The sequence below is a fragment of the Erpetoichthys calabaricus genome, chromosome 9 (genome assembly GCF_900747795.2).
Source record: "Erpetoichthys calabaricus chromosome 9, fErpCal1.3, whole genome shotgun sequence".
Lineage (NCBI taxonomy): Eukaryota > Metazoa > Chordata > Cladistia > Polypteriformes > Polypteridae > Erpetoichthys > Erpetoichthys calabaricus.
Genome location: NC_041402.2, coordinates 63,638,063 through 63,660,053, shown reverse-complemented (window position 1 = coordinate 63,660,053; position 21,991 = coordinate 63,638,063).

Sequence of the window (21,991 nt, the reverse complement as noted above, 5' to 3'; positions counted from 1 at the left end):
CTCTGTCCTCACTCTCTTCCTCTTCTTGATCTCCAGTGTCATCCTACAGACCACCATCCTATGCTGCTTAACTACACTTTCCCCTGCCACCACTTTGCAGTCTTCAATCTCCTTCAGATCAACTCTTCTGCATAGGATGTAATCTACATGTGTGCATCTTCCTCCACTCTTGTACGTAACCCTTTGTTCCTCCCTCTTCTTAAAATATGTATGCACCACAGCCATGTCCATCCTTTTGGGAAAATCCACTATCCTCTGACCTTCTTCATTCTTCTCCTTGACACCATACCTACCCATCACCTCCTCGTCTCCACTGTTCCCTTCATCAACATGCCCATTGAAATCCGCTCCAATCACCACTTTCTGTCCCTTGGGTACACTGTTCATCACTTCATCCAACTCACTCCAAAAATCTTCTTTCTCACCCATTGCACACCCAATTTGCGGTGCATATGCACTAACAACATTCATCATCACACCTCCAATTTCCAGCTTCATAATCATTACTCTGCCTGACACTCTTTTCACCTCCAAAACACTCTTGACATACTGTTCCTTTAGAATAACTCCTACCCCATTTCTCCTCCCATTCACATCATGATAGAACAATTTGAATCCACCTCCAATCCACCTGGCCTTACTCCCCTTCCATTTAGTCTCTTGCACGCACAATATATCAACCTTCCTTCTCTCCATCATATCTGCTAACTCTCTCCCCTTACCAGTCATATTGCCAACATTCAAAGTTCCTACCCTCAGTTCCACTCTCTTTACTTTCCTCCTCTCCTCCTGCCTCCGGACATGTCTGCCCCCTCTTCTTCTCCTTCTTCTTCTTCGTCCAACAGTAGCCCAATTTCCACCAGCACCCTGTTGGCTAACGGTACTGGTGGTGGTCGTTGTTAACCTGGGGCTTGACCGATCCGGTATGGAAATTTGTATTGTTGTCCACATATTGATTTGGCAAAATTTTACACTGGATGCCCTTCCTGACGTAATCCTCCCCATTTATCCGGGCTTGGGACTGGCACGAAGAAACACACAGGTTTGTGCATCCCCTGTGGCTGGGTTATTGAATTTCTAACTCTACAGCATAATATTCCTTTGAAGATTCTCACAGAGTCAAAGTGCACCAGGACTGTCTCCTTCGTATACTGCCATTATGAATTTCGCTCCAGAACTCTTTCAAGGCAGGATGACAAAAGAAAACATTGCCAACATGGGATGATCATAATGGAGAATAAAAAAATTTTGGTGAGAAAGCATACAATATAGGAATATGTTATGGGTTAATTGAATCCATTCATTGTTAACAAGGTCTGTGCATGATGGGTGCTCAGTGTGTTGACTCCTGAAATGAGCATCAGTGAGCTTAAAATTTACAACTCTTCTGTGGCAAAGAAAGTTAATTAAGTCTTGATATTTGATGCAAACAGTTCCTCCAGGTGTTCCCAAACCTGCCATCTGTATTAAAGCAGTGCTAGAATAAACTGTGCTACTACACTCTCTGAGGTGTTATTTGGACAATACTGCTGTCAAAATGGTGAAAAAAGGGCAATTAACAAAGTAAGAAAAGCACACCAACATAACCTTTAAAGTGTAGATCTTTTCTTTAGGATCCATTCACACCTAAGTGTTTTTCTAGCATTTTAGTGCCACACTAGAATAATCCTAAACCACTTATGTGTGTAGTTTGCAATCAAGTGACTAGATCTGAATAAAAATCACAGCTATACAAATAGTTTTAATTAGGTTAAAACATTTAGTACATTTAGTACAGATGTTTAACAAAAATAGGCCGATTGTTGGTGTAGAGCTGTCATTTCACCACTCAGCTCCAACTGTACAGGGTTTGAATGCTCTGCCCATGTATTTCTGGACTGATCAATATTCAAGAGTATGTTTCAGTATGGTTGACTATCTGTTTTAATACTGAATACTAGAAATATGAAAGTAATACTTCTCTTTTAAGAAAATACATTTAGTCCTTCATGTGCGATGTAGTAAATAACATCCATCCGCTTTTTCCATCCCAACCCAAGTCCAGGGTATGGACATTGGCCACTGTGCCACCAGATCACACTGCTTTAAAATGTCTATATAAAATAACTGAATGGCAAGTGCTGCTGTGATATTCAATGGCTGTCTGTAACAGTGCAGATTAAATTTACCCCTTAGCATATACACAATTAGTTGCATAGGAATATAATGTCTGTTCAGTTGATTACATGCTATGCATGTGCTTAACCTCCTCACCATTAGATGACCAGACAATGTTACAGGAGCAGCAGGCACTATCTTTGTGCAATGATACATATATATCCCTTATTATAATAAAAAAAACTTGGGTTGAGACGTGATCTTCTCGGAAGACACTTTGACGTCCCAGGAGAGACACTTTGACATCCTGCGAGAGTCCCACGAGATACACTTGAACGTCCCACACGACAAATCAGTGAGACAAAAGGACAGCTGTTGTACAGGCTTTTAAATGATGAACGCGCAGCGCGACAAGCAGAACATGCAGCTCTGTAGCAGGAGCAGCAGCAGCAGCTGATCCGTCCACATCTCCTTAGCGTTTGTTCAGTCCCCCCATACCCCCCCCTTCACAACGCAAGCGGCAGAAGCATGAAGTGGCTGGTGCGAAGCACACCCCAGGATGTGGGTGAGCGAAGTGAGCTGGGGGCTTTGCCCCCTAGAACAGTATATATATATTTATACCGGAACAAACGGCATGGCAGCAATCAGCTGGCTAGCAGCTCATCCGCAAAGAGGAGATGAAAAGCGGTGTTTGTTTCTTATTGTATCACTGTTTAAGAGGGGGTTTCGGAGGAACGGCCACATCCTCTTGGGGCCACGTTCACCGTGTTCACAATATATCCTCTTTAATAAAATCCCTTTGTGCGTCCAGGTGTCCGTGTGTGTGTGTCTTCTGGTGAACTGCGCATGCGTGGGGCTTCTGGTGAAGTGCGCATACACGAGGCACGGTGCGATGCGCGATATTACTGTCAGAGAAAGTTAGAGGCGTTTTATGGAAATACAAACCAGTATTACTGCAAGAGGAAATTAAAGATACACAATACAGTGATGCATATTACAGCCACATACAAGCCAGTATTACTGTCAGAGGAGATTAAAGGCATATTACTGACGCGCACGCCTGTATTACCGCCAGAGAAAATTAAAGGTATATTACGGATGTACAAGCCAGCGGACGTACAAGACAGTATTATTGTCACAGAAAATTAAAGACACACAATACACGGTGGCAGCCCATGAAGAACGGTCAGCTCAGCAAGTAAACATCAACAAAAGAAAGGCTGAAAGAAAGAAAAATACGACCAACAAAAAGAATGAGGTCAAAGTCCCTTGCCATTTAATATAGATTGTTCCTACTAATGTTTATGCACTACTGTTCTAGCGCCCGTTATTGTAACAGGCTAAATGACTAGTATATATATAATATATATACATTCGCCTGCCACTTTATTAGGTACACCTTGCTAGTACTGGGGTGGACCCCATTTTGCCTTCAGAACTGCTGTAATTCTTCATGGCATACATTCAACAAGGTGCTGGCAACATTCCTAAGAGATTTTGATCTATATTGCCATGATAGCATCATGCAGTTGCTGCAGATTTGCAAGCTGCACATCCATGATACAAATCTCCTATTCCACCACATCCCAAAGGCGCTCTATTGGATTGAGATCTGGTGACTGTGGAGGCCATTTGAGTACAGTGAACTCATTGCCATGTTCAAGAAACCAGTTTGAAATTATGTGTGTTTATCCTGCTGGAAGTAGCCATTAGAAGATGTGTACACTGCTGTCATAAAGGGATGGATACTCAGGTTGACTGTGGCATTTAAACAATGCTGAGTTGATAATAAAGCGCCCAAATTGTGCCAAGAAAATATCATCCACAACACCATTACATCACCACCACCAGCCTGAACCATTCATACAAGATAGGATGGATCCATGCTTTCATGTGGTTGATGCCAAATTCTGATATTACCATCCAAATGTCACAGCCGAAATCAAGGCTCATCAATCCAGGCAACGTTTTTCAATCTTCTATTGTCCAGTTTTGGTGAGACCATTTGAATTGGTCTGCAATTCTTGAAAACAATTGGAACTCAACTTGAATTTTTTATTAAAGGTCATAACATTTTTCATTTGACAGAAACAGGGGAAAATGACAGTCAATACAGATGTATTAATTATACTTAATATTGTTTGGTCATGAAAGTGTTGTTTGATACCTTTAGTTCTGTGTGTGTGTTACATTTTCACAAAAGGCACATAAAAGGCTTTTTTGGTTCTTTTGTTATTGGTGGACAAGAAATGCCACTATTCAGTTCCTTAGTCTATTAAACTTGTATCACAGTAACACTCTGCAATACTGACCCCTGGGGACCACCGCAGTGATAGGCTGCATATTTCTGGGAATTCACCTTTCAGACATTTACCTTGCCTTTTATTCAGGTTAACCCATTTTTCCCCCATTAGGAGGACTGTACACTGGTGTCCCCATATGTCCCTACAGAACCTGGATTAACTAGGAAAAAGACCCCTATCCCCTCAGTGCCTGCTAGTGTTATTAAACATGAAGGTTGTTTCAGGGAGGTAACTGCAACCTTTATTTCATTAATCTGTTTATTTGCAGACAAACCAGAAATATCACATACAAGGAATTAAACAGACACGTACAACCTGAATGATTTAAATCAAATCCCACACAGTAAGCTTCATATCAGGTAGTCCACCTTTAGTAGTTCCAGTCTTTATCTTCTTAAGCCAGTTGAGATGCTTGTAAATGTTGGGACACTATTGCAGGTGGCAAGCTTGATATTGATATTGATGAAAATGTTCTTCCTCTTGTTTTGCTGGTGGTTGGCAAACAACATTTTGGTTCATTACTACCACCACCTAGCATGAAGTGTGGGTCAGAATGTTCTCAATACCATTTTTTCTCACTCACCTTAGTGTCCTTCAAGAACTGTAAGATACACCAATAGCAAGCATCCCCTGATTTCTTCTGCAAAATATCTTCCAAAATAAGATTAATTTTCAGTTCCCTGGGGTTTTCCACCAAACGTTTCCTACCTTCGTCATACTTCCGATAGTGTAATATCACCTGATCTACTGTTTGTACCTTTCCACAATATTCACATATGATGTTTCCCTGTCCTCTAAAGTGTTTAGACCAGTGTGTCCAAAACTTGTTATCAATCGTTCATCATTTCTATTCCTCATTGTACATGTCATTTCTCCCACTTTTCTCTGAGCTCTTATCCCTTCCTTTCTTCCTCCCATTGTTGTTGCCCCCTTTCCTTCATCATTTGTTTAACAATACTTCTCACTTCAGATTTACTCAAACGAACTACTAACTGTGTTTGTTTGTATTTTGTAGATTCGTTTGAAATTTAATTTGCTGTTTCACTGCCTTTAATAGCAATAAGAGCTGGGATCCATGAAAAGATTACAGTGAGACCATCATTTGAATTCTGTATAATGTTTATTGAATTTCAATCGAAATGTCTGGCCTACTATTGGAACACCTATACTTTAGGCTAAATGAAGATGAACTTGAATCTGAACAAATTACTGATCTTATCAGACCAACCTCTTCAACCTCTTGTACCACTAACAGTAATGCAGTCATTTCTCCTGCATAGACTGATATCCCATCATTAACCCTTTTACCCATTGGTAGATGCATCTCTTATACAGTACATTGATGAGGAAATTCTATTGAAAAAGTACCATTAAAAATAGCATGATACAACAAGTCACAAAGCCTAAAAGTTGCATCAGCTGAAAGTGGACAACTGATATCAAGTCAATGATCTTCTTACTTGTCAGTAAGACCACTTTGTTCATTGTCATAATTAAATATAATAACATGTTAACAATAAGGTACCAATCACTTATTTCATAGCTTCTTACAGGCATACACGTACTGGTTGTTTTATCTGACCATTAAGCTTATAATGGTCATGGTACTATATTAGGATTTGCTTCTTCTGCATATCTCCCATCAAACCCTCTAACTAATATGTACGCTGACTAAATATCCTGCCTAAAAAAAGCAATCGCGCAAACCAGTCATGTTGAACTCCTATTAAACACACAATGTAATATTTGGGGCGGCACGGTGGTGCAGTGGGTAGCGCTGCTGCCTCGCAGTTGGGTGATCTGGGGCCCTGGGTTCGCTTCCTGGGTCCTCCCTGCATGGAGTTTGCATGTTCTCCCCGTGTCTGCGTGGGTTTCCTCCAGGTGCTCCGGTTTCCTCCCACAGTCCACAGACATGCAGGTTAGGTGGATTGGCGATTCTAAATTGGCCCTAGTGTGTGCTTGGTGTGTGGGTGTGTTTGTGTGTGTCCTGCGGTGGGTTGGCACCCTGCCCGGGATTGTTTCCTGCCTTGTGCCCTGTGTTGGCTGGGATTGGCTCCAGCAGACCCCCGTGACCCTGTGTTCGGATTCAGCGGGTTAGAAACTGGATGGATGGATGGATGTAATATTTGCTTTTCCTTTTGAGTTCTACATTCATCACGTCATTTGTTTATATAGCATATTTAAAAACAGCAGGAGTTGACCCAAAGTGCTTTCCAGTTAAAAAGAATTAAATAATAAATATCACATACATAGCAAAAATTTTTTAAATAAAATAATTTAGTAGAATGTAACATATATATATAAATAAAATAACCTGAAGACATACGTACAAGAACTACGAAAATAAAAATTTAAATTAAACTAAATGTAGAGAAAAGCCAAGCAAAATGACACATTTTATTGGCTTACTAAAAAGATTACAATATGCAAGCTTTCGAGGCAACTCACTAAAAAGATTACAATATGCAAGGCCCAGCCTGAGTTGCCTCAAAAGCTTGCATATTGTAATCTTTTTAGTAAGCCAATAAAAGGTGTCATTTTGCTTGGCTTTTCTCTGCATTCATAATGGCTAACACGGTACAACACCCTAGTACAATTAAACTAAATGTAATACAATAAACAATAGATTAAAAAGAAGAGGGTAAGAGTTATTAAAATGAAATTAAACGTAACATATTAGTGGACTAACAAAAACTCTAGGAGGACCTCAAACTGAAATGAAAGCAAAAGAAAAAAGGTGTATGGCAGGACTTAATGTTGAGTGGGGGACTATTCCAATGTCTCGGGACAGCTACAGAGAAAGCCCAGTTCCCTTTGGTTTTGAGACATGAATGAGGAAATGAGAGGAGCTGTTGTAAGGGCTGAATGCAGAATTCGCAGATCTGAAATGTACGAAAGGGCTAATCCATTAAGAGCTTTAAAAACAAATAGCAACATTTTAAAATCAATTCTGTATTTCACAGGCAACCAGTGCAAATGAGCTACAACGGGAGTGATGTGCTGTCTTTTCTTTGTTCCAATTAAAAGTCTAGCAGCTACATTCTGAATCATTTGAAGTCTGGAAAGTGTGGAATGGGACAGCCCCAAAGACAGGGAATTACAGCACTCAAGCCGAGAGGTGATAAAAGCATGGATAACTACTTCCAGGTCCTTAGGTGATAAAATTGGCTTTAACTTAGCTATAGTTCTAAGATGATAAAAGCTGCCCTTTACATCAATGCTGACTTGTTTATTAAAATTCAATGAAGGAACCAAAAACACAGCAAGGTTTTTAACCTTATTATGCAAATTTACAGATGGTGGATCAAGCACCGTGCTAAGGCTAGTAACAGAGTTTGGGGGGGCCAAATATAATTACTTCTGTTTTGTTTTCATGTAACTGAAGGAAGTTCCTTGCCATCCAGCATTTAATATCATATAAGCAATTAAAAAGCTTCTTCATAGAGTGGTGGAGTGGTGGCTCTGAGGCTAGGGATCTGTGCCAGCAATCGGAAGGTTGCTGGTTCGAATCTCATAAACACCAGAAGTGACTCTACTCCATTGGCCCCCTGTGCATGGCCCTTAATCTGCAATTGCTCCGTCCTAGGTATGACATTAATATGCATCGAGCCCTGCAAGCAGGTCCTCCAACTTATGGGGAAAACTTGTGGGTTGGTGGCAGGATTGGCACTCCAGCCACAGTAAAAAAAGCCTCACACTGTTCAGTGTGGAGCTGATGTGTCATCTGTTGCACGGCAGCACTCGGATCTCAATCTGGGTGGTTTGCTGTGTGGTGGGGGCGGCATGTTCCCAACCTACCTGTCCTTCAGAGAGCTGGTGCTATCAGCTGTAACTGGTAGGTAAAACTGAGTGTCATCTGCATAACCATGATACAAAAAAAATTATTTTTCAAAGATATAGCCAAGAGGTGGCATGCATAGTGAGAATAAAAGAAGCCCTAAAATCAAACCTTGGGGAATGCCACATTTAATGGGAGTGGAGGATGAGAAACAATTACCTATTCTGTTGGAGAAGGTTCTCCTCTCAGGTAGGAGGTAAACCATTTTAGCACTGGGCCCTGCAAACCAACTTCCACCTCCAAGCATTTTTAAAGAATTTCATGGTTAATTCTGTCAAAAGCTGCGCTAAGATCAAGCAGAACTAAAACTGCACAAGAACCAGAATTGACAGTGTACCTTCTACAAGGTACTTTCTGTACCATCAGCATGGCAAATTCTGTGTTATGCAGAGCTCTAAAGCCAGACTGGAATTTATCAAAGATGTTAAACTTGTTCGAGTAGGAGGAGATCGGGGAAAATACAACTTTTTCCAATATCTTGGAAATAAATGGTAGCTTGGAGATTGGCCTGTAGTTTTTATGATCATTGAGGTCTAGACTAGGTTTCTTTAATAGAAACATGATTGCATGTTTCAAACTGGAAGGTATAACTCCACTGGTTAATGAATTATTAATTATAGCCAAAATAAGGAGGCAGATTATAATAAAAACTTCCTTAAAAAGATGTGAAGGAATAATGTCTAAGGGGCAGTAAGTGGCATTCATTTGTGAGATCACCTCAGAGAGCTGGGTAGACGACGCCGGCTGAAATTGCAGGAGGTAGCTGATTAAATGACGCGTCTCTAAGGGATCTGTGTCTGAGGGTGAAATGCTAGATTTTATATTGTTAACTTTGTCAATGAAGAAATTCAAAACTTTTCACAGGTTTCAGAAAAAGCAAATGTAACAGCAGCAGCAGCAGCAAGATTTAAGATGGAGTTAGTTATGCTGAATAGTATTTTAGGTCTGTAAGTATTTTTATTGATTAATTCAGTGTAACATTGTGCATTAGCTGTTTTAACAGAGCTTCGGTAAAGCTTTAAACAATCTCTTAAAATTTCATATGAGACCACATATTTGTCTCTTTCAGCCAGGGGGTGCCAACATTCTTTACCTTGGTAAGTTTTAAAGGAGCTATACAATCCAAAGCATGGAAGCAAGATGAGTTGAAAAGAGAGACTAATTTCTCAGTAACTCAGTATCATGTCTACATATTTTGTACACTTAACAACTACATCTTGTCTAAATAATTCTGTGCAGGGTATTCTCACATTAACACACCACACAAATTTAAATATGAGAAGTCTTATTTAACAAAAAGTAAAAAGTATTTTCTCTCCAAGACAAATATGTACATTGTAATATGTACAACTACTATAAATGAATTTTTCAACAACTTTGTTAGAAATGAGACCTGCACTATGTTTCATTTTAAAAATTAATTTTCTGTAATTTGTTTAACTTTAATAGAGTGATAGAATGACCATTACTACTAGACCTGAAAGCTGACTGTTCAGTCTACAATTGTATATTCTATAGTTGGCAATTACAGAAATCTGTAAAGTCACTAATGCTGATATTAGGTTGAATTGCGTAGAAGGTTTGCATGTCTTATTCGTTTGGTTAAGTTTCACTCTTGCAGTCCATACTGGCCATTATGCATGAGCCTTGTTTTTCTCCATTTATTGTGTTTAGTTTAAGCATTCTTGTTTAAGAGAGCAATTTGTATTATTAAATCACAGCATATAATTTTTCATTTTTATCTGGTCTGCAAGGAACTACTTTATCTAAAGTTTGCTTCCAATTAGTCTGTTAATACAGTATATATTATTTCTAAGGTCAAGATCAAGTTTATTATTCAACAATGGGAATTTCATTTGGTCATGTGTGTTATATGTAAATAACAATAATATCAAACGATACAAAAGATTTAAACATACACTGTAAGTCAAAGAAAAAATATGACTTGCCAGGCTTAGGTCTGAGGTTTTCAGTACAGTATAACAAATCTTGAAGTACTGCTTTTATGCAGCTGCATCACGGTTCTGAATTTTATTTGTACTTTGGTCTGCAAAGGCAGGAGCATATAAAAGGTGATCAGAAAATTCAAAATGGTTCTTAAACAGGTAAGTAACTTACATTTTCCATATTAATTCCATCCACCCATTTCCTAACACAGCTTTTATAGTTCAATGTGGTGCATGATCTATAACCCAGGGTGCAAGGCGAGAACTGACCCTACACAGGACACACACGCACACACACATTCAACCATACACAGCCAGAGTAGCGCTGCAAATCACTCTGAAGCATCTTTGTGTGGAAAATCCCTGCTGACATGGGAAGAATGTCTCCACAATACAGGAATTGGGCATAGATTCGAGTACAGGGCTCTAGAGACCCACGTCAGCAGCACTAACCTCTGTCTCTCCACGCTGCCTAATATTAATAACATAGCTGATAATTAAATCTAAAATATGAGTGTGAGAATGTGTAAGACATTTTATACTTTTGAGAAACCCAACAGAAACAAATCGGATAGCGGAAGATGTCCACCTGCACGTCAAGCAAAAGTGAGTCTCAATAAGATGAGATTATTTTAAATGAAAGGGTGTGAAAAATGGCTAAACATACGGTAGCTATAAAAGAGAAATAAAACCCAGGAATATAATTGAGGTTTGTTTGAATGTTTAACGTAAAAACCACAGAGGTAGCGATAGTCTGTCCAAGTTGCTTTTTCAGTCTGATACACCAATTATGGGAAAAAGGTAAACCTTCATGTGAAGCCACAACTAAATGATTTGTTTCTATATCTTTAGATTGTATGCTTAAAATAAAGCGTTTAACAAGAACCACATTAAGTCTAAGAAAAAAGAAAAACACGGTATGTGTGTTTTGTTTTAAATATAAATAACCTACATAACATTGTTGAAAATCCACCATTCAATTCAGTGTTGCAGGATTCGAAGCCTGCCCTTGCAGCACTGGACGTTACATATTTTAAAATTTTGAAGTTGATCATTAAAAAAAAAAAAACCGTTTAACGGTTAATAACTAATCATCTGGAAGTTAGTGTTGTACCAGAAACCACAAGTGTACCTTTTAAATGGGTCACGCACGTCATACCCTATCCTGTATCGACCTAGTGCAATTTATATGAATTTTAGTACTGTTATTATTCAGTCCCGTGTATTAAACAAAATAAATTGTCATTGATTTCATTTTGTCTGGCACGAAAGAAAATAAAGCTATTAAAGAGCGAATACAAATTTGCTCCAATAAGGTAGGCTAAAAGAATTAGTGAACATTGCACCCTGAGCAAATGGAAGGACGAACACAGACGAGGTGAGTTGAATCCTAAGGGAAGAGCCGATTAACTGTGGCAACGGCTGCGTGCGTGCAAGATTACAAAGCACCCGGACAATTCAAATATAAAATTAATCCAAACCATATATTGTGTACTCTTCCGGGAAAACTTTATGGACGCAGCAGTAATTTTTGTTTTTTCCTGTTAGAATCAGGTTGGTTTTATTCAATGAAACAGTATCACACTTGACGTGGTTTCTTAAATGTCCTTCTTTTTCGCGTAAAAGATACTGCTATAAGCAGAAAGCGTCAGTATTCCGCAAAAATACGGTACTGCCACTGACAGCTCGAGCCTTTTTTTTTTTAACGCGTCTGTCAAACAGCACTGACGTCACGTGAGGCGGGGAAATGGGCTGGGAGCACCACGTATTCCCCGCCCCTCGGGGCGGTGTCGCCGATTCTAGGGCTGGTCTAATATGGTCACATGTGTAAACAAAAGCACGCGGTTTGTAGCCACGTGCTGTCAGCGACCAGCGGCCATTTAAACAAAATAAAGACCATTAATCAAGGTGCCCAGTTTTGTGCGGACAAGTTCCTAAAGCCATAAAACAAGTATCATTTGATTATGTTTCATTGTGACGGTACGGCTTTTAAATTGACAAGAAGGTTGGTATACCTTTCATACTGTCTATTCGCCGACTATTTTACGGTGACGGAAATCAGAATGCTAGGCAGTCTTCATTGAAAAGTACACGCCACTGTAAATCAGCAAACCGTAAACTAACTGTGATGTTGTTTAAATGTTTTTTTTTTTTGTGAAGCCCAACTTATTCTTTTTTTTTCAGTTTTCCTTCTTTTTTTGTATAAAGAATGACATATTTGGGACAATTGTATTTTGTGACTGATTTTAAAATATCGAAATCACACTTTTAAAATGGAGAATCTAGAACATGATGTAATACGTTACGCGGCCTTTCAAAATGAGTCTGAGATAAAAAAAAAAATCATTCATCCATTATTCTTACATGTTACATCAAAGCTGGGATTGTTTTGGGTTGAGCTTTTGCACATAATAATGGACGTGTTTGGGACGATTGTGTTCTGTGACTGATTTTACAGTATATTATCGAAATCGCACTATTTAAATGGGTAATCTAGATAGAACGTCATGTAACGTGTTACGCGGCCTTTCTAAATAATTCTAATGAGGTATAAAAAAGGCAGAAGATAACTCCACTCATCCTTTAATGTTGCATCAAAGCTGGGTTCAGCCTTTTCACATAATAATCATAAAATAATACTGGTTTCGTCTCGTTTCATATAAATCTTACCTCAGGACTATCTGTCTGTCTATATATCCTTGAATAAATCCGTTAATGCGAGTAAAGGTCGCATATCCTATCCCCAATGCAAAGCAGGAATCAAGCAGGCCAGTCTATCGCAGAGCAGACTCACAAACACACCCGCACACACCCAAACGTCTTTTAAATGTGGAGAGAGGGCAACGTGCAGATATGAGAAGAACGTGCCAAATCCATACAGAGTCCAAGACTGGGTCTGAGACGAAGGGGAAGGAATCGTTGAATTAACATGCGGCACTTAAATACAGACATATATAAATAAATACTATAAAAACAAAGATTTCTCTGTACAGGTTGTTCCAGTCAAAGATATTTCGCATTTTTTAATCTTCTGGTGGTGCCACTACAGTAGGAGAAATACTTGAGCGTTTCAGAACAACAAATTATAAGACGTGAAGTGATACTTTCTGTGATCAGTGTTAAAAAGAGAACCGCGTAATTGATTTCTTTATATATCTGATTATTAACCCATCCCCCATTTGTATCGATTTCTAACCATTCAAATTTCCAAATCTATCATAGTTTCACCATGACACAAGTTGTTTTGCCATTACATGGGTTCAATGTAATACAAGGCGAAATGTGGAAGCAGGGGACACGGATAGAGTCTTTCTATGTGAGGCGGGTTTTCATTTATTAATATGATGATTTTTTATTCACGGTTGTCATCAAATGTTCACTTTACGCAGTATGTTCACTTTTGATTGCCCTCTTTTGTTTTTAGCTGCATCGTGACGGTTGTTTTCTAAGTAGGCTGTATTACTGCCATGTGTTTTCAGTGCCTAATTACAGTCACTGTGGCCCTCTACAGGACAAGAAGCCTCAGCATGGCAAAATAATCTCTTTTTCTTTCAACAGTTATTTTCGTAGGGCAGTTTTTGAGAGTAAATTGTATAAGCCAACTTTAACCACGTTTGTTTTGCTTCAGATTTATTTATTCTAATACTTCTGCTAAGGTGAAATGGGAGACTAAACACAAGAAATCGTTTATGTTAAATGTAAAACATTGTCCAGAAATGAAAGCTGATATTCTTAGTCCCATATTCATATAGAATACATTTTCTACGAATATATAGCAGATATAACTCAAATTACCTCATTGACACAGTATTTTTGCTTCTCTCTGTACCTCATCTCTGATATATTGCAACCACATATCCTTACATGATATATCCATTAATCGTTTTCTCAGATTTTGAAAATACTAAAAGAACCCACATTTTTGATTTGTTGCTGCCTAAAAACAGTAATGTCAGCTCAGTTTATTTAAGCCATTTGACGTTATTGATCAAAATTGCATCTCAATGGCTCAAGTTGTTTTTCAAGTGGGCAAGTGAAGTACTTGCAAAAAGCCTTTACTGCTTCAGTTTCTATGTATCAGTAGGCATTTCCATTTTGATAGATAGATAGATAGATAGATAGATAGATAGATAGATAGATAGATAGATAGATAGATAGATAGATAGATAGATAGATAGATAGATAGATATGCTTCAGTGGAGACAATACAAAGGAGAACACTGTATAACCAACCACATTTTTCAAGAAAACTAAAAAAAGGTGTTAGCAAAATGAAAATTACAGTAGCTTGAAAAAAAACACAAATATTGTCTCACAGAAACAATATAGCATACAACAAAATTACAAGATGTATACCGGTACTATAAAGCAATTCTTACATTTACTTTAAACTTTGCAACAGCACCCCCATATGTACAGTATGATTGGTGCTTTCAAGTTCTCTTCTGTTATAAATGCAGAAGAAAGAAAGGTAATTTTATTAGAGTTCTTTTAAAACTAGCTTTAGCTAATATGATTTTTTTTCTGATTTCAGACACAAAGCTGCATACAAGAGACACACTCAAGTTGACAGAATGTTGGGCAGCTTCAGTAAATGGAATTGATGAGCTTTGTTGGACCAAATCGCAAAGAAATTGTTATAATCAAAAGTAAAATATTTGTCTCATAACTTGTATAGACTGTATACAAGAAGATCAATTTAAATACATTACAGTACATCCCAATATATTGGCTTTGGAGATGTTTGCTATTTAGTATAACACCCTAGTTTGTTCCACTCTTGCACCCAGTAGTGGGATGAGCGCTGGCTGCTGTGACCCTTAAATTGGATTAAATGGGTTTAGTAAAGTGAAGGAAGGCTGGAGATGCAGTGCATTCAGTGGAAATTCCTGCTTATGATGCCTTTAATGGAAAAGGTGTAACACCCTGTGACTTTTCTTCAACAAAATATAATCCACACAGAAATAAAGTTTTGGTTTTGTGACAATAGAAACTAGGAGGAAATAGGTCTTGGCAGCATTAATACAAAAAATACAAAATGCCAGCTGTGCCACTTGAGTGATGGGCACAATCCATTAAACATACGATTCACATGCCAAAATAAAATTGGCAGTTTGAGTGGCATAGCATGATTGGCCAGGAGGACATTACCCAAGTCTAAAAAATGTAAAGGCCTGGCTCTTTCAGAATGTTGTTTCCTTATTAATCTGTATCGAACGGCAAGCAAATTGAAAATATAAAGTTTAGTGAGGTGACTATCTCTGCTTTTCATTCTCCCTTTAGAAGTATATAGTAATCACAATCTGCGATCACCCCAAAGCCCAGTTTACAAAGCCTCCTGCTACTAGACCCAGATATTATTACCTTACAGCACTCATCAATTGAATCTGTTAACCTGAGCTTTCTGATAGCTGTTGCATCCAAAGATTTTTTGGATAATCTGGGTACTTCCACGGTAGAACAGTGCAAGTGTGTATTATCTTCATCTGATACATCTGATACATGGAATAAACTTCTAAGCTCAACATGCTGCCTTGCAAGTTCACTCCAAGGTAACACCAAGCTGCAGTGGAGATGAGGAGTAACTCTTGACCAATAAATGAACCAGTCCATTATATCAAGATACATTATAAAGACTAATTCTAATGATGCACCCATATATAAGAAAATTGTAATGGGTGTTAACTGCTTCATAGACAACATGCTTTATTGCATATTACGTGATTATAGTGCATCTAAAAAACCATTACATGTTATGGTCACATTTGCAGAATGTTAATTAAAATAATGTATATTTGTTAAACTTTCATTGAAATAATAGAACGCAGTGAGTTGTCCGGTGCATAAACATTTTAAATATACAGATTTTTAAAAAAGTAATGGCTAAATGAATCTTCTCTATCAATAATAATAATAATACCAATAAAAACTATAATGATAATGATAATAACATGTGCTTTAATTCATTTAGACACTCTTCTGAACGTTTGTCTAATTTACATAGCAGTTGTTCTGCCACACTTGATCAGGTGTGGCTAATGGTGGCTTGTTGTGCCGTTGCCCAATGGGCTCATTCTGCTGCCAGCTCAGACCGCATAAACAGAACAAAAGAGCCATTGAGCACATAACAGCTGTCACACTGCTGCCGGCCAGCTAGGGCCCCCGGCTCAGGGAGTGTGTCTTCAGGGATAGAATAAAACCTCAAAGACTATTGCTCGTGTGTTCATCCTGATGTACATAAAGCCAACAATGCAGCCGTGAAAGCACTACACTGGCAACGGGTGCCTGGATGGTAGTGAAGGTCTACGGCAGGTCATCAACTGGAGAGACATCCAAGGTAGCTCCCGAGGGCATCTCTTTTACATACATCTCCGTCTTTTTAACATATTGATTAGGATACACCCCACTGGAAAAGGGTATTCAGAAATGAATGAATAAGTGAAAGATGAACATTTCTAAGCACCTTTACTCACTGTTTTCTCCAGAAAATGGTTTATACTTTTGATTCAGATTAGAAGATGTACTTTAAGTGAGTTATGTACAACATGGGTAGCCTTGGCTACTAGATTAAAAAGAGCTCCCATTTGCACAAAAACATCCCACAGTACTTGATGTTAGCTAGTTGGGTTACTGAATTATACTCTCATTGTAATCCATCAATCCATTATCAGTTTGGAGTTCTGTTCAGTAGCGTTAGATGTAAGGTAGGAACCAACATTGGATAGGATGCCAGTGCATTGCATAGTAAACTCACTCACACACACACACACACACAGAAGCCGGATTAGTCTGCTAATTATTCTGACATGCATGCGTTTTGGACCTGTAAGAACATCCAAAGTACCCATTGAATAACCTACACAGACGTGGGGAAAGCTTGTAAACTCCACACAGATAGTGGTGGGTTGGGATTTAAACTAAAGACTCTGGAACTTCTCCATCATGATGCTCTAGTCATCATCATCATAATGTATAGTGTTTAGATATGTTTTCTCTATTATTACCAAATCATTAAATCTGTTCAGGGCTTGTGCATTTTCATATGAAGTATTATATTCAATATACTGTATCATTTTCTTGTGTTCATAAGAATTAGTTATGAATGCTTTGAAATCACTTCTATTTTTTTTTTCTCTGGAGCCTCCTGATTCATCAGTATTAGAAAAGCCCTAACATATTAGATACCATTTGACTCATCTCGATGTCTAGTTATGTAAGACATTGAGGCCCTCTAGACATGGACAAAAAAACTAATTTTTAGGGCATTTTTCGATCATATTTTGTGCAGATAATTACACCTTTATGATGAAGAGCAAGCCAGTAGGGGTCTTCAGCAAAAATGACCAGAACTACTTGAAAGCATTCCATGCCATGAACCCCAGGGGTGTATCCCCTTATGGTATGTGAGGGGTCAAACATAATAACTTTCTTTTTTTTTTTTTTTTTTTACATTTTTATTGTAATCATTCCATACAAATAGATCAATTTATAACCCAACAAAATTGAAGACAAATCAAACCCCACCCCTGAGAAGGAGAGCTTAGCCGAAGGAGAATTGCTTAGGGCTTCTTAATAAGGCAACAATAAACAAAAGAAAGGGAGAAATAAATATATATGTAAATAAGAGATGGAGAAGGGAATTAAATGCGGTAATAGTTATTTCTCTTATTCTAAAATAATATTGATTAAATCCTGCCAGGTTTTGAAAAAAATTTGTACAGATCCTCTAACTGAGAATTTGATTTTTTCCAATTTCAAATAATATAAAACATCGGTTTCCCACTGACTTATAAAAGGAGAGTTAGGATTCTTCCAATTTAACAGAATAAGTCTGCGTGCCAAAAGTGTAGTGAATGCAATCACCGTTTGCTTGTCCTTCTCCACTTCATGTCCGTCTGGAAGAACACCGAACACAGCTGTTAATGGGTTAGGAGGGATTGTGACCCCAAGGCTGTCTGAAAGGCACTTAAAAATTTTGGTCCAAAATGATGTTAGTTGGGTGCAGGCCCAGAACATGTGACCCAGTGAGGCAGGAGCTTGGTTGCAGCGCTCGCAGGTTGGATCCTGGCCTGGAAACATTTTGGACAGTTTTAAGCGTGACAGATGAGCTCGATATATAATTTTTAGTTGAATAATTCTATGCTTTGTGCATATGGAACTCGAGTGAATTCTCTGCTTTGCTACCTTCCACTCCTTTTCTGATATATTAATTAAGAGATCTTCCCAATGTCCTCTTGGGTCTTTGAAATATAGGGACTCTAATAAAGATTTTATATAATGCGGAAATGGTGTTTAATTCCTCGAAATTGAGCATTATTTTTTCCAGCATTGTGGAGGGTGCGAGGTGGGGGAAATCGGGCAATTTCTGTTTAACAAAATTTCTAATTTGAAGATAGTGAAAGAAATGTGTAGCTGGGAGGTTGAATTTTGAATGTAATTGTTCAAAAGATGTAAATATGTTGTCTATATAAAGATCTCTGAGCATTTTAATCCCAAAACTTTTCCAGGTATTAAAAACTGGATATACTTGCGAAGGTTGAAAGAGGTGGTTCTCTTGCAGAGGTGCCACTGATAAAAGATTTTCCATCTTAAAATGCTTTCTAATTTGGTTCCATATTCAGCATTTTAAGATGGAAAGATAATCCCTTTCTAAACACTTTGAAAAAATCGGTGTCGACAAATATGCACATATGGAGAGTCACTTAATGCTACACTATTTAAGGAGTTGGTGATCACAAATATATTTCCAATATTTGATTCTTTACCAGAGGTTCTAGCCCTCTAAGGGCCACTTCAAGAAGGTTAGAAATGACAGATTTCAAATATAGTCTTAGACTATCTCAAGCTTAGTTATTACAAATATGATGTTATTTTTGATTGTTTTTTAGGGATATAGCAATCTGTGGCTCTCTATCAGAGGGTGGGAAATGACAAATTTCTATTATAATCAAAAATATTTAGACTTTATACATTTAAAATGAAGCCCACATTTTAATATTTTAAGTATTAGATGCAACTGTTCTTGTTTGTAGTGTACTTCTGCCTCATGAAGTAAATCATTACATTTCTTATGAACACTCTGGATTAGGGCAGGCTATGCTAATTCAGACTTTATGCTCATACTTTTTCTTTCTTAATTTTACTGTATGTGTACATGTGCAATGTTTTTTCATTTCCATGTTTTTAGATGGTAACAGATTTGTGAAATATCAATTGGTATCACTGATTTTAAAAGGACGCTTGCTGCATACAATAACAAGGAAAATTTTTAAAGCACAAAGAACCAACTTCATATGCATAGAACCCTTGCTAGAATGAAATGGTGTTTTGTCGAGCAAAGATTCAACAAGGCACCACACAAACCAGTAAAGAACCATAAAGTGTCACTAAAGTACCATCATTTTTTAAGAGTTTGGATATGATCCTGTCTTTGTAGAAACTGGAATTTATCAGGTTTATGCAGAATGTTAAGGAAGCTTAAATATTTCTTGTTACAAGACATGTCTTCTTGACAAATTTTAACATCCCAGCATCTCTTTCTTAGTCACGCTGCAGGTTTTTGAGAGAATATATGTAACATGCCATAAAACCAGCACAGTTCTAGTGCTGCTGTCTCACAGATCCAACTTCTCTTTTTGGAATTTCTACATGGTTTTCCTCCAGGTACTCTGGTTGTCATGCCATGTCCCCAAAGATATCCATGTTTGGACACTTAACAATTCTAAATTAGCCTTGGTGTTGAATGTGCCCTGTGATGGACTTAACACCCAGTGCTGCTGGGAGAAGTCCCTGCATCTCTGAATTAGATTTGAAAATGTACACAAGGTGCTTACCTTGACAGCATGACGTGTGTGTTATTCTAGTCTCATTCTGATATTGCTTTTTACTATCGTTTATACTCTCTATACAACTTTATTCCTTAATAAATCTTGATATTTCATCAAAATGGCTACATTTTTTTAAGGTTGCAGTAGCCAGCACAGCTAACACAGTTAACGTGTCCATGCAAGAAAGGATGCTCTCATCAGAGCCTGATCCTACCTTCTACCGTGTGCAGCCAGAATAGGCTCGAGCTCCCCATGAATTTCAAGAGTTATGTTAATAAATGGATGAATGCCTTACTGAAGATTGAAACTGTCCAGTCAGCAGCTTTTTAGCAGCAATAGGGAAACATTAAAATGTATGGTCTTCCTTCTACTAAACCCCCCTAATCCAGTTTTTGGGTCAAGGGTCGTGAAAATGGTGCCAGTGCATTACTGTGCATGCTCTCCCATGGTGAGTTAACCCAGCGTGTGCACTTTTGAGAAAACGGGAAGGAAAAAGCACACAGACCCAGTGGTCTCTGGAGCTGTGAGACAGAATTGGTTATCTTTATGACAATATGAAGAGAAGTATTTTCCATTTTATTCTCGCAGCTTATTGTACTTAGATAATGCTTACATTTTATGCAGTGAAGCTCTGATCCAGTCACTGGGTTTATTTTATGTTGGAAGGGTGTGCCAGGGTGTGGCATCAAGGTAAAACATCATGCTAACCTGCTCGCCCAGAAACAGGCCAAAAAAACAAAAAGCTCTTTGACCTACTTACTAATATATAAAATAGCAAAATTAATACAACTGTCATTACTCCCATACTCCATTGCTTAATTATGGGTATAAGGAAGGATATCAGATAAAAATGTAATTAAAAAGGGCATCACAGAAAGACACTACACAAATGCATGTTATTCTACACATATAATGCACATACCTTCTAGAGGGATTATAATAAATGAGTGCTACAAACAAAGAGCTTGAATCTTTCAAAATTGCATATCTGTTTAGGGTTGTTGAAAAGAGTTCGAGCATAAGGCTGGAACCTGTCGAAGGGTGAATGACAGTGCATGGTGCCACATAAATGGCATTCAAGGGCTGCCCGTATTTTATAGTACAGGTAAGTTTCACACCTAACCTGCCTTCAAGCCTATGTGCAAACTATTTGAGGCACAGTGCTTCAATGGCCACCTACTAAGCCCCACAGTAAATAATAAGGGTTGTTTTACTTTAACAGTGGCTCCTAATCAGAGAACCCATGCTGATGCAACAAGATTCTGTCATTCTGTTTTTGGCGTAAACTGATCTGCTAAAGTGATTTGCAATGGGAAATATGCAGCCTGCCTAATGTGATACTGGCGTGTGCTGCTATGTGGGTCTCATGAAAATAAGAACGACTGCATACACTATAGGCCCAGCTCTTCATACACTTGAGAATCACATTTTCAAAGATAATTTTATTTGAACTGTAATTTGCTTTGACAGTTACAATCCCAATGTTCTTCCTTTCCAGGCTATCAAGACATCAGAAGGTCCACATCAGCATCAAAGTAAAGATTTTGAAGAACTAAATGCTTGAGAAAAAATAACCAAAAAAATACCTTTGAAAGTAAGCTTGCATCTGCAGTCGTCAGATTTATTTTATGAAAGAACTATTATTGTGGAAACACCTCTCAGTAAGGGGTAATTATGCACCATCTATAGCATCCAACAACTAAACTGGGCAGCTAATGGCTGCAGGTGAAATCATGCAACGTGAAGAATATTATTGACAACATGACAGAACTGATCTTGCAGCCAGCAAAACATAAATCACCAATGTGTCTCTCACGTCTGCTTAATGAATGTGTGCCTATAAAATTTTCAAGTCTGTGCAGCACACATTGGGGACATCTAGTGGCCCTCAAAAAAAAAAAAAAAAAAAAACACACACAAACCTTTGGAGAGATTTTTTTTTTTTTTTCATGTTAGTTGCACTTATTCAATTATAATTTT